Consider the following 17,194-nt stretch of genomic DNA (forward strand, 5'->3'; position numbering starts at 1 on the left):
CGGTTTATGGTAATACAATAGAAAATATTATACAGCTGTGGTCATTCACAGAAATAATGCTGTACTTATTTATTATCTAGACGGAAGTACAGCAAACAAAAAATGACTACATTTATGTTCTACTGTCTTACCCATAGTTTCCTAAAAAATGCTACATTTAAGAATTCATATACTTGCAGTTATTTTAAAGATCTGCTTTTACCTGTAAATGTCGTCTAATTTTAGAAAAATTAGATTGGCAAAATTGGATGGAATAGTTTTTAATCACTCTTAAGCATTCATTTACACAACAGGTGAATTGCAGTATTTTTAGCATGTTGGTGTCTCAGTGGATGTTACCAGAAATTGTTGCTGGTATTTTTGTATACTGATTACAGAACATGTTCTGAAATCTATCAATACTGGCCTTACAATATTTTTAAGAAAACTGTTGTCTCTTTCTGCTTCTTTTCCATCTGCTCATTTCTGCTCTATGGGTCATAATCGAACCTTCAACTGAGATTTCAAGAGGAGTTTTCTGAGTTGTCAAACAACCAGGCTCTGGATATATAAGAAATTATCACTTTCTCACAAATATTTATCAAGGTCTGTTGTAATGCTGATTCATTTTGTATCACTAGAAGAGAGAAGGAGAAAGAGAATAGAAAGAAAAGAGAGAAAGAGCAAGAAAAAAAGAAGGGAGGGGATGGGGGGGAAAGATAACAAAGACAGAATGAAGAAAAGTTTGTGTGATAAATCAGTATATTTTGTTTCTTATTCATCATATTGGCTCTGGACAGAAAGATGGGTGTAAACATTTCAGTGCCTCCTATTGCATTTTCAAGGACTGGCATATATATCTGTGTCTGGTCTTTAAGAAACTACAGATGGTAGCCCTATGAAACAAAGCTGGGCCAAAATAATTTCCAGACTTCTCAAAGTCACATTTATGCTTTCTATACCTTAAAATGAGTTTAATTTTTTTCTGTGGATCCAGATTCAAATGTCTTTAAGACCTGAACTACCTGTGATGTTTGTACACAGAAATATATATCTGACTATAGAGATGTAGTATTATTTCTCAGTCATTTATAAGACAAATACAAGCATTAGGGAACAAATAGCATATTGATAAAATGGAACAAAATGTAAAAGCTTATGCTTTACTCAACAACAACTCCAAAGGTTTGTGAGGTTCTAGAGATGGTTCATCCCTATAGGAATCTTGGAGGATATCATTAAGGGAGGAATTATCAGATAATAATTCTTGACAGCAGCATTATTTTTATCAGAGAAGTGGTTAAAGAAGAGGTAATCTTGACATATTCACATTTGCTATTCAGTCTTAATTAAGGTTAGGTATTACTCAATCTTCAAGAGATGAAAAAAGAGCACTATGTATAAGTTGTAGAATCCACTTGAATGAACCTACAGAAACTCTGAACAGACGGTTTAAATAGATGGTTTAAATTGCATGAGAAATTAGGAATATCTGCATAAAACATAGTGTGTTAAATTCTTCTGAGAATGATTAACCTAGATTGATTGAAGAACATATTCAGAAAGAAAATCTAAGGCATTATAGATAGATCTTATCTATGTATATCAAATCCCAAAAGGAAGATAAAAAGAGGACGGAGCCAGGCTCTTTTCAGTGGTGCCCAGTGCCAGGACAAGAGGCAGTGAGCATAAACTGGAAAACCAGAGGTGCCATCTGAACGTCAGGAAACATTTTTTTACCGTGAGGGTAACTGATACAGGTTGCCCAGAGAAGCTGTGGAGTCTCCCTCCTTGGAGATACTCAAAACCTGATTGCACATGGTCCTGGGCAGCCAGCTCTAGATGACCCTGCTTGAGCAGGTGGTATTGGACCAGATGGCCTCCAGAGGTCCCTGCCAACCTCAGCCTTTCTGTGATTCTATGATCATAAAGTATAAAGAAGTGAACCACTGAAAAAATAGTCATAATCCCTTAAAATCTCGAGTAAACTTTTATGGAACGTTCTGGTAAGTATCTCTGTACTACTTGTATTTCCACCCAAACCCTGACATTCAGTTACTCTGAAATCTGAAATCCACCTGTTCATCAATCAGTATTAGAAAGTCTGAATGTGTTCTTTGATCATTCCACATTAGCCATGGACAAAGTATTGAAGTGTACAGATCATGAGTCTGCTAAAAAACACTCTTAACAAGGTACTATCCCTTCCCAGAAGTTACAAAAAAGAGGTAATTCAAGAAGTGGTAATGTCCATCCTAGTCCTCCACAGGTCCAGGAATGAAATATAAATTGGTAAATGCATTCTGAGATGGGACAAAGGAAGTTTGAAGAACATGGCAATTGTGGAAAGAAAAAAACACTTGCTTCCCCTTGCAGGCTGCTGTCTGCAAACCAATTATGGGGGGTAATTTTAAGAGCAACTTGAAATGTTGATTAGCTCATTACATGCCTGTATGTAGATCTCTAAGCAGTATAGTGGTAGATGGGTTAACTTTCTTATTAGTTATTAAAATGTGAGATTGTGAGGTAAATTGAAATAAATGATTCACTGTGATGTCTCCACTGATATAAAAAATCAGAATGCAGTTTTTTTCTTTTTACAATAATGCTTATCATCAGGTCCAACGGTCTAACTTCTTTCAGAACTTTTTCCTGGTGTGTGATTTCTTCAGTACAATCACAGCAAATCCACCAGTCCTTTTAATGCGTTCTGCTGTGAACTTTTTTTTTTTTTTTTTTTTTTTGTATTCAGGCAACACAAACTACTTAAACTACTTACCTAATCTTGCAGCAATCTAGAATGTCTTTTGTTGTAGCATATATTTTTAAGTTAGTCTCTTTGTTGGCAATGTATTTTGCAAACACCTCTGAAAGTGCTGTGGGACTGATCCATGTGCCTTCTAAGATGGCCAAGATACAGAGAAGACACCAAGTGCACTTTGTGCACTTGGAAAGAAGTGCAAGTTTCTAAGAACTTCTTAGAAAGAAGTTTCTATGGTACAGTAAAGCAGTCTGTCCCCTATAGTAACTGGATGGTACCATATCTTGATGCCTAGGATTTTACTGTATTTGTGGTTGAATGATTTACCAGAACACACAGAGGTTAAACTACAGCTGTCAGAGTATCATCAAGTCATCAAGTGTAATTCTCTAATCTAGAAAGGCATAGTGAGGGGTTACATATTTTAAACAAGCCAGAAGCTATCTCTTTTTTTCTTTTTTTTTTTTTTTTTTTTTTTTATCTTGTTGAAGAACTTCACAGTTATGAAATAAAAAAAGTTTTAGAAATGTGCAAAATAATTTCTCCATTCATAATAATAAATACACTACCATGTTCTTATTGTACTAGGTGGGATATTAGCATATAGAAAGATTTAGTCTTTCCTTTGCTGTGCCATACAGGTTCTTTAACACATTCTTTGTGGTGTTTGCCTTCACTACACACATACAGAGTGTCTTGCCTGACATAGGTCCAATGGGTGAGAAATCTGGCTTCCTCCTGCTGAGTAATGAAAGGAAAAGACAAGCAGTGAGTGGTTATACATATGTATACATATGGAGGTTATGCCACGCAATGGGGTGTCTGTCTCTGACCTAGTCTTAGACGTGCTTGAATTGTTCCAGTCCTTTCTCTCCTCCTCTCTTGGCTTTCCTGTGCTTCACTACTGGTGGTCTGCTGTATTCCATGCAGATGTTTTCCCTATGTTATTTCATGGTTATTTTTCAAGTGGTTTCTTAGTAGAAGGGATGGAGGGTCCACACATGGGAACATCTGCTCTAACAATTTTTCAAAGCAAACAGCAGATGGCATTGCTGCTTCCTTTTGATCTTGCAAGAAAAATCCCATACCAGTGGTGTTGGTTTAAGTTTCAGGCTGTTTGGTAATGGTGTACATGAGCATTTGCTTCTCCCTTTTCTCTCAACGGTAGCACTATTTGCAGATGTTTTCTCTGTAACTTTCTTCTGCAGCGTTTTCTTTCTTTCCTTCTTTCCTTCTTTCCTTCTCTCTCTCTTTCTCTCTCTCTTTCTCTCTCTCTTTCTCTCTCTCTTTCTCTCTCTCTTTCTCTCTCTCTTTCTCTCTCTCTTTCTCTCTCTCTTTCTCTCTTTCTTTCTCTCTTTCTTTCTCTCTTCTCAGTCTCCCCATCATGGGAGTTCATAATTAATGACATATAATTTTTACCAATTCTCTTTTTCTATTCATTTGCTATTTACATGGAAATAGATGTTTCATGCTTTGATTATTCAGCTTTGATTATTTCCATAGTTCAGCCTCTGTATATAATGAGTTAGGAACTTTTTATACATCTCTTCAAGTGATCGATTTTTATTTTTATATTTTTATTTATATTTATATTTTTACTTTATATTTTTGAAAGTTTTATTTCACAAGGAATTATATTCATTTCTAATTAGTGTTTTTCCTTTTAACTTAAATTTTGACATTCAGACTCCAGTATTTAAGTGTGCATGAAATCTGCAATGTTTAAGTAAATTTGTAAGCACTTTATTATTATTATTATTATTATTGTTATCTGAGTTTTTGAGCACATTGTGAACCTTTCTACATAATCATTTTTTATCACCCTGAGAAATTTATGTTGCTTCCTTAGGTACTTTCTGATCAAATCTTCCTGTACAGACTGACCAGGTTGTACTTGTTAACAGGCAACACTGAAAAATTAAATTTGTAGTCATGATTTGAAAATACATTATAAAAATAAGCTGGGCTTGTAGAGGAGGTAAGCTGCAGGGTAATTTGTGAGATACAGGTAAGACAGTAAGAGGAGTGGGAGCATGAAACACAAGCAGTCTCTCAGGTTGGCTCAGGTTGTTGTCAGCGTGATGGGTGAGGGCCAGGAATGTCGCTTCCATTAACAACCCCGGAAGCTTATGGGGGAGCTTTTGCACACTCTGTCCCTTCTGAGTTGTGATGTTAATGGAAAATAGAGTATGGATGATTTTGTCTTGTTGCTAAATTACGCTGAGTTGTGTTTGGTCGTTTCAGTTAGAGGCCAGTCTAAGAACAGCATTAGGCCCGTACTGCAAACTCTGGTGCACTTGTACAGAATCTCATTTTCAGCTCTTCCAAATTCACTAAGTTTACTTGTACCTCAGCCTCCAAATTCCTCTTATTGCTGTCATTTTTATTATTTTAGTTTAAACCCTTCTTTCCTAAGCAGTGCATAAAAGTTATTTTCTTACAAAGATGTTATCTCTAATTTTGTCTTCTTTAATATTTAGTTTTACATAATATAGCACACTAATGTTAATTTCTGTTCCAAATATTCTGATTTTGTTGCTGATTATCGTATATTTTGTAGAAATTCTACATTGTTTTATCAGTCTTTTTTTTTTTTTTTTTTTTTTTTTACATTAATTTTAAACCTGCTCTAAAGGAAACAATCTATTTATATAAGTGATAGAAGGCACAAAACATTAGTCTTGAATACTATGTGCCTTTTACTTGAACTTGATGTCACATACTATACACCTCATGTAACTTGGCATTAAAATTGAAACCAAGAAATAAGAAGAGGAAAACTTGTTTTCTATACACAGTTTCGAAAGATTTGCTATCTTTCCATTCTCCAGAAACTGGCAACTTCTTTTTTTTAATAATAGAATGATTTTCCTGTTGATAAAAAAAAAAAAAAAACAAAAAAAAAAACAAAAAAAAAACCTAGAAATTAAACAAAAATAAATAAAATAAAATAAGATGCCATTTTATGCACACAAATGAGCAAGTATCACAGAATCACAGAATCACAGAATTTCTAGGTTGGAAGAGACCTCAAGATCATCGAGTCCAACCTCTGACCTAACGCTAGCAGTCCCCACTAAACCATTTCCCTAAGCTCTACATCTAAGCGTCTTTTGAAGACTTCCAGGGATGGTGACTCCACCACTTCCCTGGGCAGCCTGTTCCAATGCCTCACAACCCTTTCAGTGAAGAAGTTCTTCCTAACATCTAACTTAAAACTCCCCTGGCTCAACTTAAGCCCATTCCCCCTCGTCCTGTCACCAGGCACATGGGAGAACAGACCAACCCCCACCTCGCTACAGCCTCCCTTGAAGTACCTATAGAGAGCGATAAGGTCGCCCCTGAAGTATCAAGAAAGGAAACTCATATTACCCATGTAAAAACTTATCTCCAAAAATAATGTTGATTTACCTGAACTACTTTTGTTTACTTGGTGCCATGCAAAGTAGGTCCATGTTAGCAAGATAAATTGACTTAATCACTTAATCAGTTAAAAAGTAATTGCAAATCTGTTTACAGCCCGCACTATATAACTTTTTTTTTTTTTTCCTCAGGATCTTTTAATTTCGTAGTACGAAGAGGTCTTGCAGCTTGCTGTGGAATACTCTGCTGCTGTCTGGCAGTGGTACCATGACCTTTGCAGAGGGCTATTTTGTGGCTTTTTCCTATTGGTGCCATGGGGAGAAATATTTAATTACCATGTCTGCTGAGGGGTATGGCCTGATATGAGAGGAGGAATTTAGTACACTCCAGTTTTTTGTTTGTTTGTTTGTTTTTAAACAAACACTTAGATCGTCAAGATCCAGCATTTGCTGCTAAACTCTTTTGCTCACAGCTGTGCGTTCCTCCCTTGTTGCCACCTTTGTTCCTGGAACAAGAAGGGGGGCTTATGTATGTGCACTCCAAACTTGAATCAGAGGATGCAACCAGTGTAAAACTACCCTAGCCCAGAAATACAGGTGGAGTGAAATGGTGCATGGACCTATGGTATCACTCTGGCTGGAAGCTTTCTTGGTTTCACATGATGTCACTCTGGACATTAGATGTGTTTAAGGTAAAAAAGAGAGAGAATTCAAACAAAAGAAAGGATTGTAATCTCCACTTTAAAATTTGAATCAAAATTACAAGATAGAGAAAAATATAAAATGCATTTTTACTTTCCTGTCTTCTGATGGGTTATGATTTCTCTGAATTGTGTTTTAACTGTGGGAACCAAAAGTTAGGTTGAGTGGAATTCTGTCTTGTTAGTATTGTCATTCAAACTGAGCTTGGTTTTTTACTCTACCATGTTTGCTGAGGACTGCATGAGTTACTCAACAGCACTTCACCTTTTGAAGGTGCTTTCAAAACTGATTTCTGAAGTTGATCTTTCCAAATTAGGCTTTTTTCTTTGTGGGAAGGTGTTTAATTTGAATTCATAGATTTCTTCTTCTCCCTGATGGAGACCATTCTTCTTTTTCAATTATTTTCCAAAAAAAAATATATATATAAATAAAAAAATCTCTTTCTGGTTCTTTTATTGGAAAGGAAATTTACCCATCCATAGCTCTCTTCTAGCTTTGACTGTGATTACATACATTCTCCTCCCTGTGACTCTGTGAGGATGTCCATCTTCTTTATCTCCTGTTTATTGTAAATGAAGCTTTTAGTGTATTCCAGAATTTTAAGTATTCCAGGATTATTTTATACAAGTAACAAGAGTGTTACACTACTTGGCAAAGTATATACCTTTGTTCTTTGTATTACATTTTGTCTAATGCACAACCTTCAGCTCAGAATTCTCTTAGTAAATCCCACAATCTGTAAGTTCATAATACGGAAAACAAAGTAAGCCCTGCAAAGTGCTTTTTTTGCCAGTTTAACTCCAGTCATCCTACCTAATACAAATGTGCAATTTTAATTGTGTAATAGAATTTTAGAGTTTTGTGCCATCACATAACCGTTGTGATTGGGGCTGTGTTATTGCCAACATACAAACATTCTGCTGTGTAGTTTGCCTGGTGGCATGGAATGATAAGTCTGCACTGAATTTACAATAGATTGCACCAAAATATAAATATTCTTACACCAGTCATAATAAAATTTTATTAGATATTTTCACATAAACTGCAGCAGGTTAAGACCTACCGTGAGGTCATCACCCAAGTGTATACCTCACTTTTTAGATGGGCTTTTGTAATTTGCTCTGAGTTCAAAATAGCCATAGTTAAAATATAATTAAAAAAATAAGCAAAATAAAGGAAATAAGTTAAAATAAATAAATAAAATAAGTTAAATAAAGCAAAAAGTGTTACGCCAATAACAAGGTAGCTTGTTAGGGCATATCTTGACTTTTCCAGAAAGACATATTTTTACACCATTTTTCCAAATCTTAGTATTTACTGAAGATTGTGCTTTCCTTAGGCAACCCAGTGTAATCCCAAGACTTGGTGTATTTACAAGTTTTTCCAATGTGGTTTACTTAGAATCTTGAAAACAACAAAGGAATATATTTTTCCCTTTTAGGAACCTTGTGAGATCCAATATTCAAAGCCTAATGGGTAGATTAGTGTTGCCTGGCTTTCAGGCTACCTGACAACATATGCAGTGCTCACATGCTGGAGTTTCATGAGGTATGTGTGTCCTTAGAAATCATTCTAACAGGTTTCTTTTGTTTTAATCTTTATTTCTCCTGCTCATTCACAGTGCTTCTAAAAGAGGAAACAGATGATGAAATTTTCTCATGAAGCAATTCTTTATTTGTTTATTCAGAAATCTTCACATAGAGTGGTGCATAAGGAGCACTAACTTGCATTATCTCCCAAGCAAGAAGTAGTAAATTCTGATTCCGCGTCACTTTTATTTTACCTATCTATCTATCTATCTATCTATCTATCTATCTATCTATCTATCTATTTATTTATTTTTGGTCAGATGTGTTTCTGCTCTATACTGGTAGCAATTTCATCTCATTTTGCATTAGTTTCCCAACCTCCCAGACACACTTCCAAGAGAGGCAAATAGTCTTCTGATGTCCCACCCACTTGTTATTTGGGGAGAAATGGTCTTGGAATGAATATTCTTTCTCCCATTATGTGACCCCAAGCATGTTTTAATCACATGAGGAACGAAAGAACATTTACAATCCCTGTATTATGTGCAAGTTTAAAGAACAACTGATGATCATGCCATAGTATTTTAGTGTGCTAATGTTCTATTTTTGGTGTTTAACACAATTAAATCTAGCAGTGTTCAGTACAGAAGAGCTAACCTTGAGCATTAACAGTATAGTTGGAGCTCCAACACTAACATATGCCTGCCAAGCATTTATACTGGGTAGATTACTCACCACAGTTGAAGCTAAATAAAACTTATTCTGTAGCTAATCCATTTGAAAAATGACTAAGAAATCAGAGGCAGAGAAAAACTGGAAGATTTACCAATAGTCTGGTTTGCAAAAGTTAAGGGAAAAAAATGGACTGTCTTACAAATACATGGTCTTTTGATTTTATTGCAATTTATTCATTCAAGAAGAAAAGAGTGTGTCACTGTGAAATATGTATATACATATGGTATTATTATGGAATGCACAGAACCCATAGTATACTACAATAGAGAAGGGAAAACAAAGAAGAAGGAGCATACGAGAACAGCATTAGGAAAAATAAGAGGGGGGGAATCCAAAAGAAATAGATAAGGAGCAGGAAGACAAAAGGTAACACCCTGGTGTCAGAGAGGACAAGAGGAGATGGTGATAGGATCTGGTTGAAAGACAGTGCGAGAAATGCATCGTGTTTTCTGTTTCACCAGCTCTGGTGAGAAAGAAGGGTTTGAGGAGGAAGTTAAGCAGAACAAGTAATTTGCTGGCACTGAGCCCACAGAAGTTGGATCGAAAAATGCAGGAGCTCATTTGATGAGGAGGGCATGACTAAATAGGCATTCTAAGGCTCAATTGGTTTCTGTAGAACACTGTTAGGTGTACTTTACCATTCTTTGTAATTGCATGTTAATATTTAATTTCAATACTTTGGTGCAGACAGCAGATTTAAACTTGTACATGTTTAAATGAATGAGATATAGCACTTCGTATCATGATGGAGTCCTAATTCCTGTGACAGGAATCTAACATTTTGTTTATCACACAGAATCACAGAATTTTCTAGGTTGGAAGAGACCTCAAGATCATCGAGTCCAACCTCTGACCTAACGCTAACAGTCCCCACTAAACCATTTCCCTAAGCTCTACAACTAAACGTCTTTTGAAGACTTCCAGGGATGGTGACTCCACCACTTCCCTGGGCAGCCTGTTCCAATGCCTCACAACCCTTTCAGTGAAGAAGTTCCTCCTACCATCTAACCTAAAACTCCCCTGGCTCAACTTAATTATCTTGCATTCTCCAATAACACACGTGCATAGTGTAATGCCATCCTCTAAAACAGTCCCTCTCTCATGGGGAGAAAGGTTTCTCTGCTGGTAAATGTAATGGCATCAGGTCTCTCTGCTGGTGTTGTACGGAAAAGACAACATCCCTGTAAGCTTTACATTCTCACATTGTTGGAGTCTCTAAGTTTTGTCAGGTGCTGGTGACTTGGACCTAACGCTAAGTTGTGACTCAGGAGACAAAACAGTTGGAAAACTTGGAGAAAGGCTCTAAGGGTCAGTGAAATTTACTATGGGCAGCTGCTGCTTCAAAGCAACTCTCTATGCAGAAGCCTATTAAGAAGTAGTAGGTTACTTTCCTGCCATTTCCCCAGCATGATGGATGACGTTCTGAAAAGGGAAAGGACTTCCTGTGCCACAGAGGTTTTCCCCATTGCTTCTTACCAAGTTGCTTTCAACATGCTGAATATGCCTCTCTGTAATTACTGTTATGAATTTCTCTAAATAAAGTGCTTTCTTCAAATGATGCTGAAAAGAATTTGTTTTCATCTATGATGGGTGCTTGAATGCCATTATTTGCAGATGGTTCTATTAATATTCCAAATAGCCCATTTACAATTCAAAATAACAATAATCTCTTTCTAGAAATAAGTCGAAGCTGCAGAATTAGAATTTCATTTTTCCAAGGTTCTGGTGTATTTAGATTTTGAAACTTATCTAACTTCTTACTTCTTGATAATACGAATCAACAGCAGAGCTTAGAACAGTTTTGATTTTCATAATATTCATATGTAAAAGTCTGTTCGCATATGTACTAATGTCTAACTTAAACCTATTAAATCAGAGTTAATTTAATTTGGGATAGGGCAAGTTCCTTGCTTTTTAATATCAATGTTCTTTAGCAGCGATTTTTTTTTTTTAAATCTTCAAAAATGTGAAACTGCAACAAAAGTCCAGAGTACATCAGTTAAGATAGTACATCTGATGGGCTAAACTGCTTGATGGGCCTAATTAAGATACATCCATACTTAAAACAGGGAAATGTGAATACTGATGTACCAGTAAAGACATTGTAATTGTATAGGCTTGGGATCTTTAATTTTGTATGTATCACAGAAAACAGAACGTATTACTAAAAGAGAATAAATTCTGGAAAATGCTTTCCATGGGATTCTTATCACTAAATCCAAATATGTTTGTAGGCAATAAGAAATAACTGAATTCTGGATACTACTGAAATCTTAATGTTTCAGGATAAATACTGCAGCCAAGTCTTCATCAGAAGCTGTGACAGGAATTGTTTAGGAATGTGGAGAAAGGAGGCTCATGTAATCCTGCTGTGCGTCGCTCTCACTGCCTTTTGCTCCCTCTCCTTCATAACATTTTCAGTCTTTGGCAGCCTTAACCAGATTTAGTAGAAGGGTGAAAGCCTCAGAACTATTAAATTTCTATAAATCGTGAGAATAGCATGAGATAGAAATGTATGCACTGGTTCAGAGCAAATGTCCAGTTAATGTCTCTCTGACAATGGCCATGAGAAATCATACAAGTACAGAGCAAGTAGAGACTGATACTTCTTCCAGTGTATTTTCCCAGCTTTTGACTGTCACATTACAGGCTTCCCGCACCCCACCTGTAACAATCAGTTCAATCTCATTTCCTTGCTGGCAGACAATGGGCATTATTTGAGATGGTCTTGTGAGACACAACTTCCTTCTATGAAAGACTCCTTTTTTTATAGAATTAGTAGCACATGGACAACCATGATATTCTTTACTATTCTAGTGTTGTTCCTAGTGCAGAGGTTAAACATAATAATTTTAAAGTTCTGTATATCCTCCCAACAGCCCATGTAAAAAATTGTTGTCTCATTTGCTGCTTCTCAGTATCATACTTCTAGTTTCTTGGTATAAATGACAGACATAGAGAAAAAGTGCCTGTTAAAGTTCCTGTTGCGTCCCTTTTTTTCCTCATTTATGTTAGTGCAACTCTTTGTACAGCCATACCAGCAAGAGCAGTCTCCTAAATCTGAAGCATTAACATCATTAAACACTGTTTTGTGTTCAGTACTGCTTTGTTGCTTTCTTAATGAATTTGACTCAGCTTTTTGCTATCTTTTATTGGTGGGCAAATGCACAACCAAACATCTCTACCTAGATTTGGTTGTATAGGCTTGTGTCTGGTGAAAACACTACTTTTATTTCACCTGTGTAGTTACTCAGAACATAAAAACTCCCTTTACATTTATAGTGAATAGAATCAAACTGACTGTTACAAAAATCCACCTCAGTAGCATCCATCCCAACCCATAAAAGCACACCTGTGCTCTCTGTTGAAAATCAACCAAGTTGCTTTAAACAATTTATATAGCCTATATAGCCTTCATTTCGTGCTTCAGCTGACCAACACCTAGCTATTGGGAAACGATGATCTGATTCCTTTTCCTTCTTCGATATATCTTATTTGTTCTTTAGCTCAAGAGCTCATCAGACAGACAATGAGGGTTCTGTCTGTCTCCATGGTAAGCCAGTTCAGGGAGCTAAACCAGAAGAACACCAACCAATTGTTTCGTAAGATTCATTTTTGTGCCACTTTTAAAAAAGGGTTTCAAGAGACATCAAAGAACCTGTAGAGGAAGGAATGTAGCATCTGTGCTATGCAGATTAGCAGGAACTAGAATTACTAAGCATATGGAAAGCATCAAAATGGCTATAGTAAAGGTAAGGCAAACTATGGGAGTTCTTAGGAGGAATCAACAGGGATGTTGCCCACCAAGTGGGCAAGGAGTGTAGTCTAGCTGGATTTTCTAGAGATTTTTGGTGAAGTTGTTAAGTTGTTTTAGAAACTGCCAGAGAAAAATGAAGAAATTCTTGACATTGGATAAATAACTGAACCAAAGGAAACAGAAACTGAGTAAAAACTGAGTAAATGGTCAGTTTTCACAGCAAATGATGATCAACAATGAGTATTCTCAAAAAAAAAGGGGGGTGGGGGGAAGGGGAGGGAGAGAATAGTGAGCTGATAGTCTTTGAATGATACTGAGTTCCAGAGATAAATTAAAATAAGGTCTGACTATGGAGAACTGTAAATGGACTTTTGAATGTTGAATGGCTTTATGATAGAATGGCAGATGAGATCAGTGTAGGTAAGTGTGAATTAATAGACATAAGTGGAAGAAAATGATCCTGGCTTTGCATATGAAAAGGCAGACCCTGCCTATTATTACTCAGTAGTTAGATATTGGGCTTATAATAGACATATTTCTAAACAGAAATAGAAATATTTTATTATACTTGCTTAGCAAAGAGGCAAACATACATGATAGTCCCATGAAAACATTAGGTTAGTACCCATGAAAAGAAACAAAATCTATTGTTAGTTATTATGTGGGAGGGAACAGAGAACAAAACAGAGAACACAATTTAAGTTTCTCGGTACAGCTATTGTGTTACCATATTCTGAAGACAATATGCAGTTACAGTCCCCCTTCCCTTTACATAAAGATAGATGAGAGATTGTTTGGACTCCAAGAATTGTGGTAAGGCTCACAATGAAACAGTTTTCATACAGAGAACATTTAAACAAGTCATGACTATTTAGGCTTGTAAAGATATCCTGAGGAATATGAAATACAGAAGGAACCACCTCTGGTGTGGGAAATCCCTTAGCTATAAATTACTAAAGTCTATTGCAAAGGGGAGGGCATCGCTCTGTTCACACTGTTCTCAAACTGCTCATGTATCTGCTGTTGAATACTGGGCTGGATGGAGCTTTCATCTGACCAGGTACAGCCATGCTTATGGCTCTATGGTTTAACAACCTGAATTAGCCCATAGTATGGTTAGATTGTGCAGATGAAGAAGTTCACAGACACTGTCCCCGGCTGTATTTCACAGGGTGACCCTCAGCAAGCTTACTGCTTTTATTCTGGTTTGTATAATCATAGACCTAGCCAATGTGTGACCAGAATTAAAACCCAGAGTGTATCAGTGGTTTGCTGTTTCTGCAGTCACTCCTTAAAATGTTCTTTGAAACTCAAGAAGTTCAAATTAAATTTTAATTGGAAGGAAATGCTAATAGTTTACAATATGTAAAGCTCAGTAAGTGGCCCAAACAAAGTTCATTCTTTTTCTGGTGACATGGTAATATCCACTTATCAGTATTGCAAAATCATAAATGCATTTCACATACTAAATTATTTTTAAGAGGCAGATTCTTTTTTTTTTTTTTCCACTCCACTTTTTTGTCATGCTATCATATAAGAGCAGGAAAGCAACTCTGCATAGTTTTTGTGTTCATCTTTAATGTTCAGCAGCCAGCAACAGAATTCTGACCAGATTTACAGATTTGTAACACCAGTATATGTAACTGATAAAATGTGATCTCTTGATAGAATACCAGTTGTATTGGTCACATATTGAATCTAAAAATGAGTCGGCACACCTGAACTCCATCCTAATTCTGGATTCATGCAATATGCAAAGAAGAAGCAGTACACAAGACTTTTGAATTCCCAGATGTGCTTTATGTCCTTTCCTATCTGTGGAAGCTTGCTGCCTTCCAAATTAGTAGAGAATCTGCAACACATGTGCTTCCAGAAACTGTGTCAAAATATGATGATTTAATACAACATTCCTTTCTGATTAGGAAAACTACTTCCACTGAACTATCTGCTTGAAAATTTTTATCAGACATTCAAACTACTGACTCTGCTTTTAAATGCCTCTTTTCTTGGCTTTATGCTACCTCATTTAGACATGTTGTGCAAGGAGATTAATTTTCAACTTGTAGAACACTGATTTAAAACCATACTGACCCCTTTTATATTAAACACAGAGAATAGCTCATAAATTAACACTTCATACTATTATCACTGTTCTCAGTGTCTTGAAGACTTTGAGTTGCCTTGGTACAAATTAACCATATTAGATATCAGTTGTACACATACCCATTAAGTGTATATGATTGGTATCCTGTACAGGGAAAGTACACAAAAGCTATTGCTATTCTAACACATCAAACAAAAGAATGAAATAACTATGAAGCATAGAAGCATAAGACAAAAAGAACTAATTCAAAGAACTATATTGGCAGTGCAGATGGTGATTCTTTTCAGTAGTGATTCTAGTCTTCTGGGTCTTCAGCAGGACAGTTTTTCTTCTTGTCCTCTTTCCATTTGAAGATATCCATCCATTCCCTTTATCCTCTTTCTTCCAAGGGAAGCTGAACTCAAATAGCATAAGACTGCAAAACCTCTCCCGACATGTAGCAAATGCTAAGTGTCACATTAGTCCCACAGGCACAGGTCTTGATTATTTTTTATTACACTTTCTACAAAACCTCCAGTGTACAGGTAGTTTTCAAAATCAGGCTCACATAAAGGACATTAAAATAATTTGGTCTAAAGGTTAACTGGCTGAATGAGTTACTGAAGTGGAAAGCTTTCATTGCTGACATAAAAATGAGCTTATTTAAAACTAGCCCATCTCTTGAATTAAAACCTTTTGTAAAGTTAGCAAATCTTCAGTTTGGGAACCCTTTATTTCCTTTTTCTTCTTGCCTGGTGAAGAATTTGAAGAGGGTGATCAGTTCCACTGACCTCTTGGTTTTTAATGCAGTTAAATACTTCAACTTTACTGTTCACTGTGTTCACAAAACAATTTCCCCAATCTCATCTAGATTTTCACATGCATTCTCTCAGAAATCTTCACATTCACCCTTCTTCTGCAATATAATGTGTAGTCATCAGCAAAGGTACAGGCATTTCATTCACACCAGGGAGAGGACATAAAATGATTCAACCCTGGATTAACACCAGCTCCTTCAATGCAAAGCGGTGAGTTTCAGTCGCTGATTTTAATTTCTCAGCCATTTTTGTAGAAATGCTAGAAGCCAGCACAGCATGTGAGTAATGTAATATAGAACTCTGCTAGTATAAATGATAGCTCAGCTGTAATGTTGATGAACAAATGATTTGTGAGGGTAACCTAATACTTTCATTCTGATTTGATGCTGTGAGAGGCTAGAGACTGAAAAGAGGCACAAATGCAGGATGTTAATTTCTCTTTAATGCAGTGTTTGATAGCCACAGATGGCTATGCCTGTAGAAAAGACCAAGTAAAAAGGAATAATAACTTCATGAAGTGGAAACATTTTGCAAGTTTTTTACTGTCTAAAAAATAAAATCAGGATGCAGGGGACAGCAGGAAACTGGTGAAGTCAGAAGCATGAAAGAGGTGCAGAAATTATTTTATCATATATGAAGTTTAGCTTAATGCTGATACAGTGCTTTGAAGAATCTCAGTCAGTGCTTAAGAAGGTTATGACCATTTTCACTGTGAATATTCTGCAGTCTTTTTTTTGTAGGTTATATTGGATATTAATTCATCCTGAAATGCTGTAATATTTATTTTATTTATTTTATTTTATTTTATTTTATTTTATTTTATTTTATTTTATTTTATTTTATTTTATTTTATTTTATTTTATTTTATTTTATTTATTTTATTTTATTTATTATTTTATTTTTAAGTAGACTAGTAGGTCTTCTCTTTTCCCCAGTTTCTGTGAATCTTCAGGACTTCACTTTAGTAGGTAATTCCCAGCTTCTTCAGAACATAACCCAGAGTTGTTCTCCTTGAGAGGAGCTACCCAAGCTACCAGTTGGTAATTTCCCCTTTCTGCCCTTTTTGAATGGTTCAATTTAGGGTCTCTTTAGCATTTGCCACGTTACTTTCCACACCACAAGGTCCTTGGGTTTTCTGACTTCCCTGTAGTAAAATGAAATGAGGAAAATGCTCCTACTCCTTCTGCTTATAGTTAGCTTCCGAGGGCACTCGATGACCATGAAGCTTTGTGAATTACATCCTCAAAACTACATATGAGGAGTCCTCAGGCTACCTACCATTCATTCATTATTGAATACCGGGACTTTTTAACGTAAAGGTGCTAAGAACTCAAGAGATGACCAAATACTTCAATCTGTAAGTGAACAAAGAAATATTGGTTCCTTTCCAAACCTTCTGAATCAAACTGCAGGGGTTCATTTTGTGAACTGAACCCTGCAGGATTCACACAGCTGTAGAGAGAAATCT

General features: G+C 36.1%; 1 protein-coding gene across 6 annotated transcripts in view; it reads left to right on the forward strand.

Moving 5' to 3' along the window:
• The window catches only part of SLC25A21 (solute carrier family 25 member 21), a 250,378-nt gene that overhangs the window by 85,006 nt on the left and 148,178 nt on the right, over positions 1 to 17,194 (forward strand). The window contains exon 2 of one of the 6 annotated variants that reach the window (XM_084521698.1): positions 8,246 to 8,352. The exons of the other annotated variants lie outside the window; for them this stretch is intronic. The gene's annotated coding sequence lies outside the window, so the exon portion shown is untranslated. The remainder of the gene's footprint in view (positions 1 to 8,245; positions 8,353 to 17,194) is intronic. 6 annotated transcript variants of the gene reach the window in all.

Source organism: Aythya ferina (genome assembly GCF_964211825.1).
Source record: "Aythya ferina genome assembly, chromosome: 5".
NCBI lineage: Eukaryota > Metazoa > Chordata > Aves > Anseriformes > Anatidae > Aythya > Aythya ferina.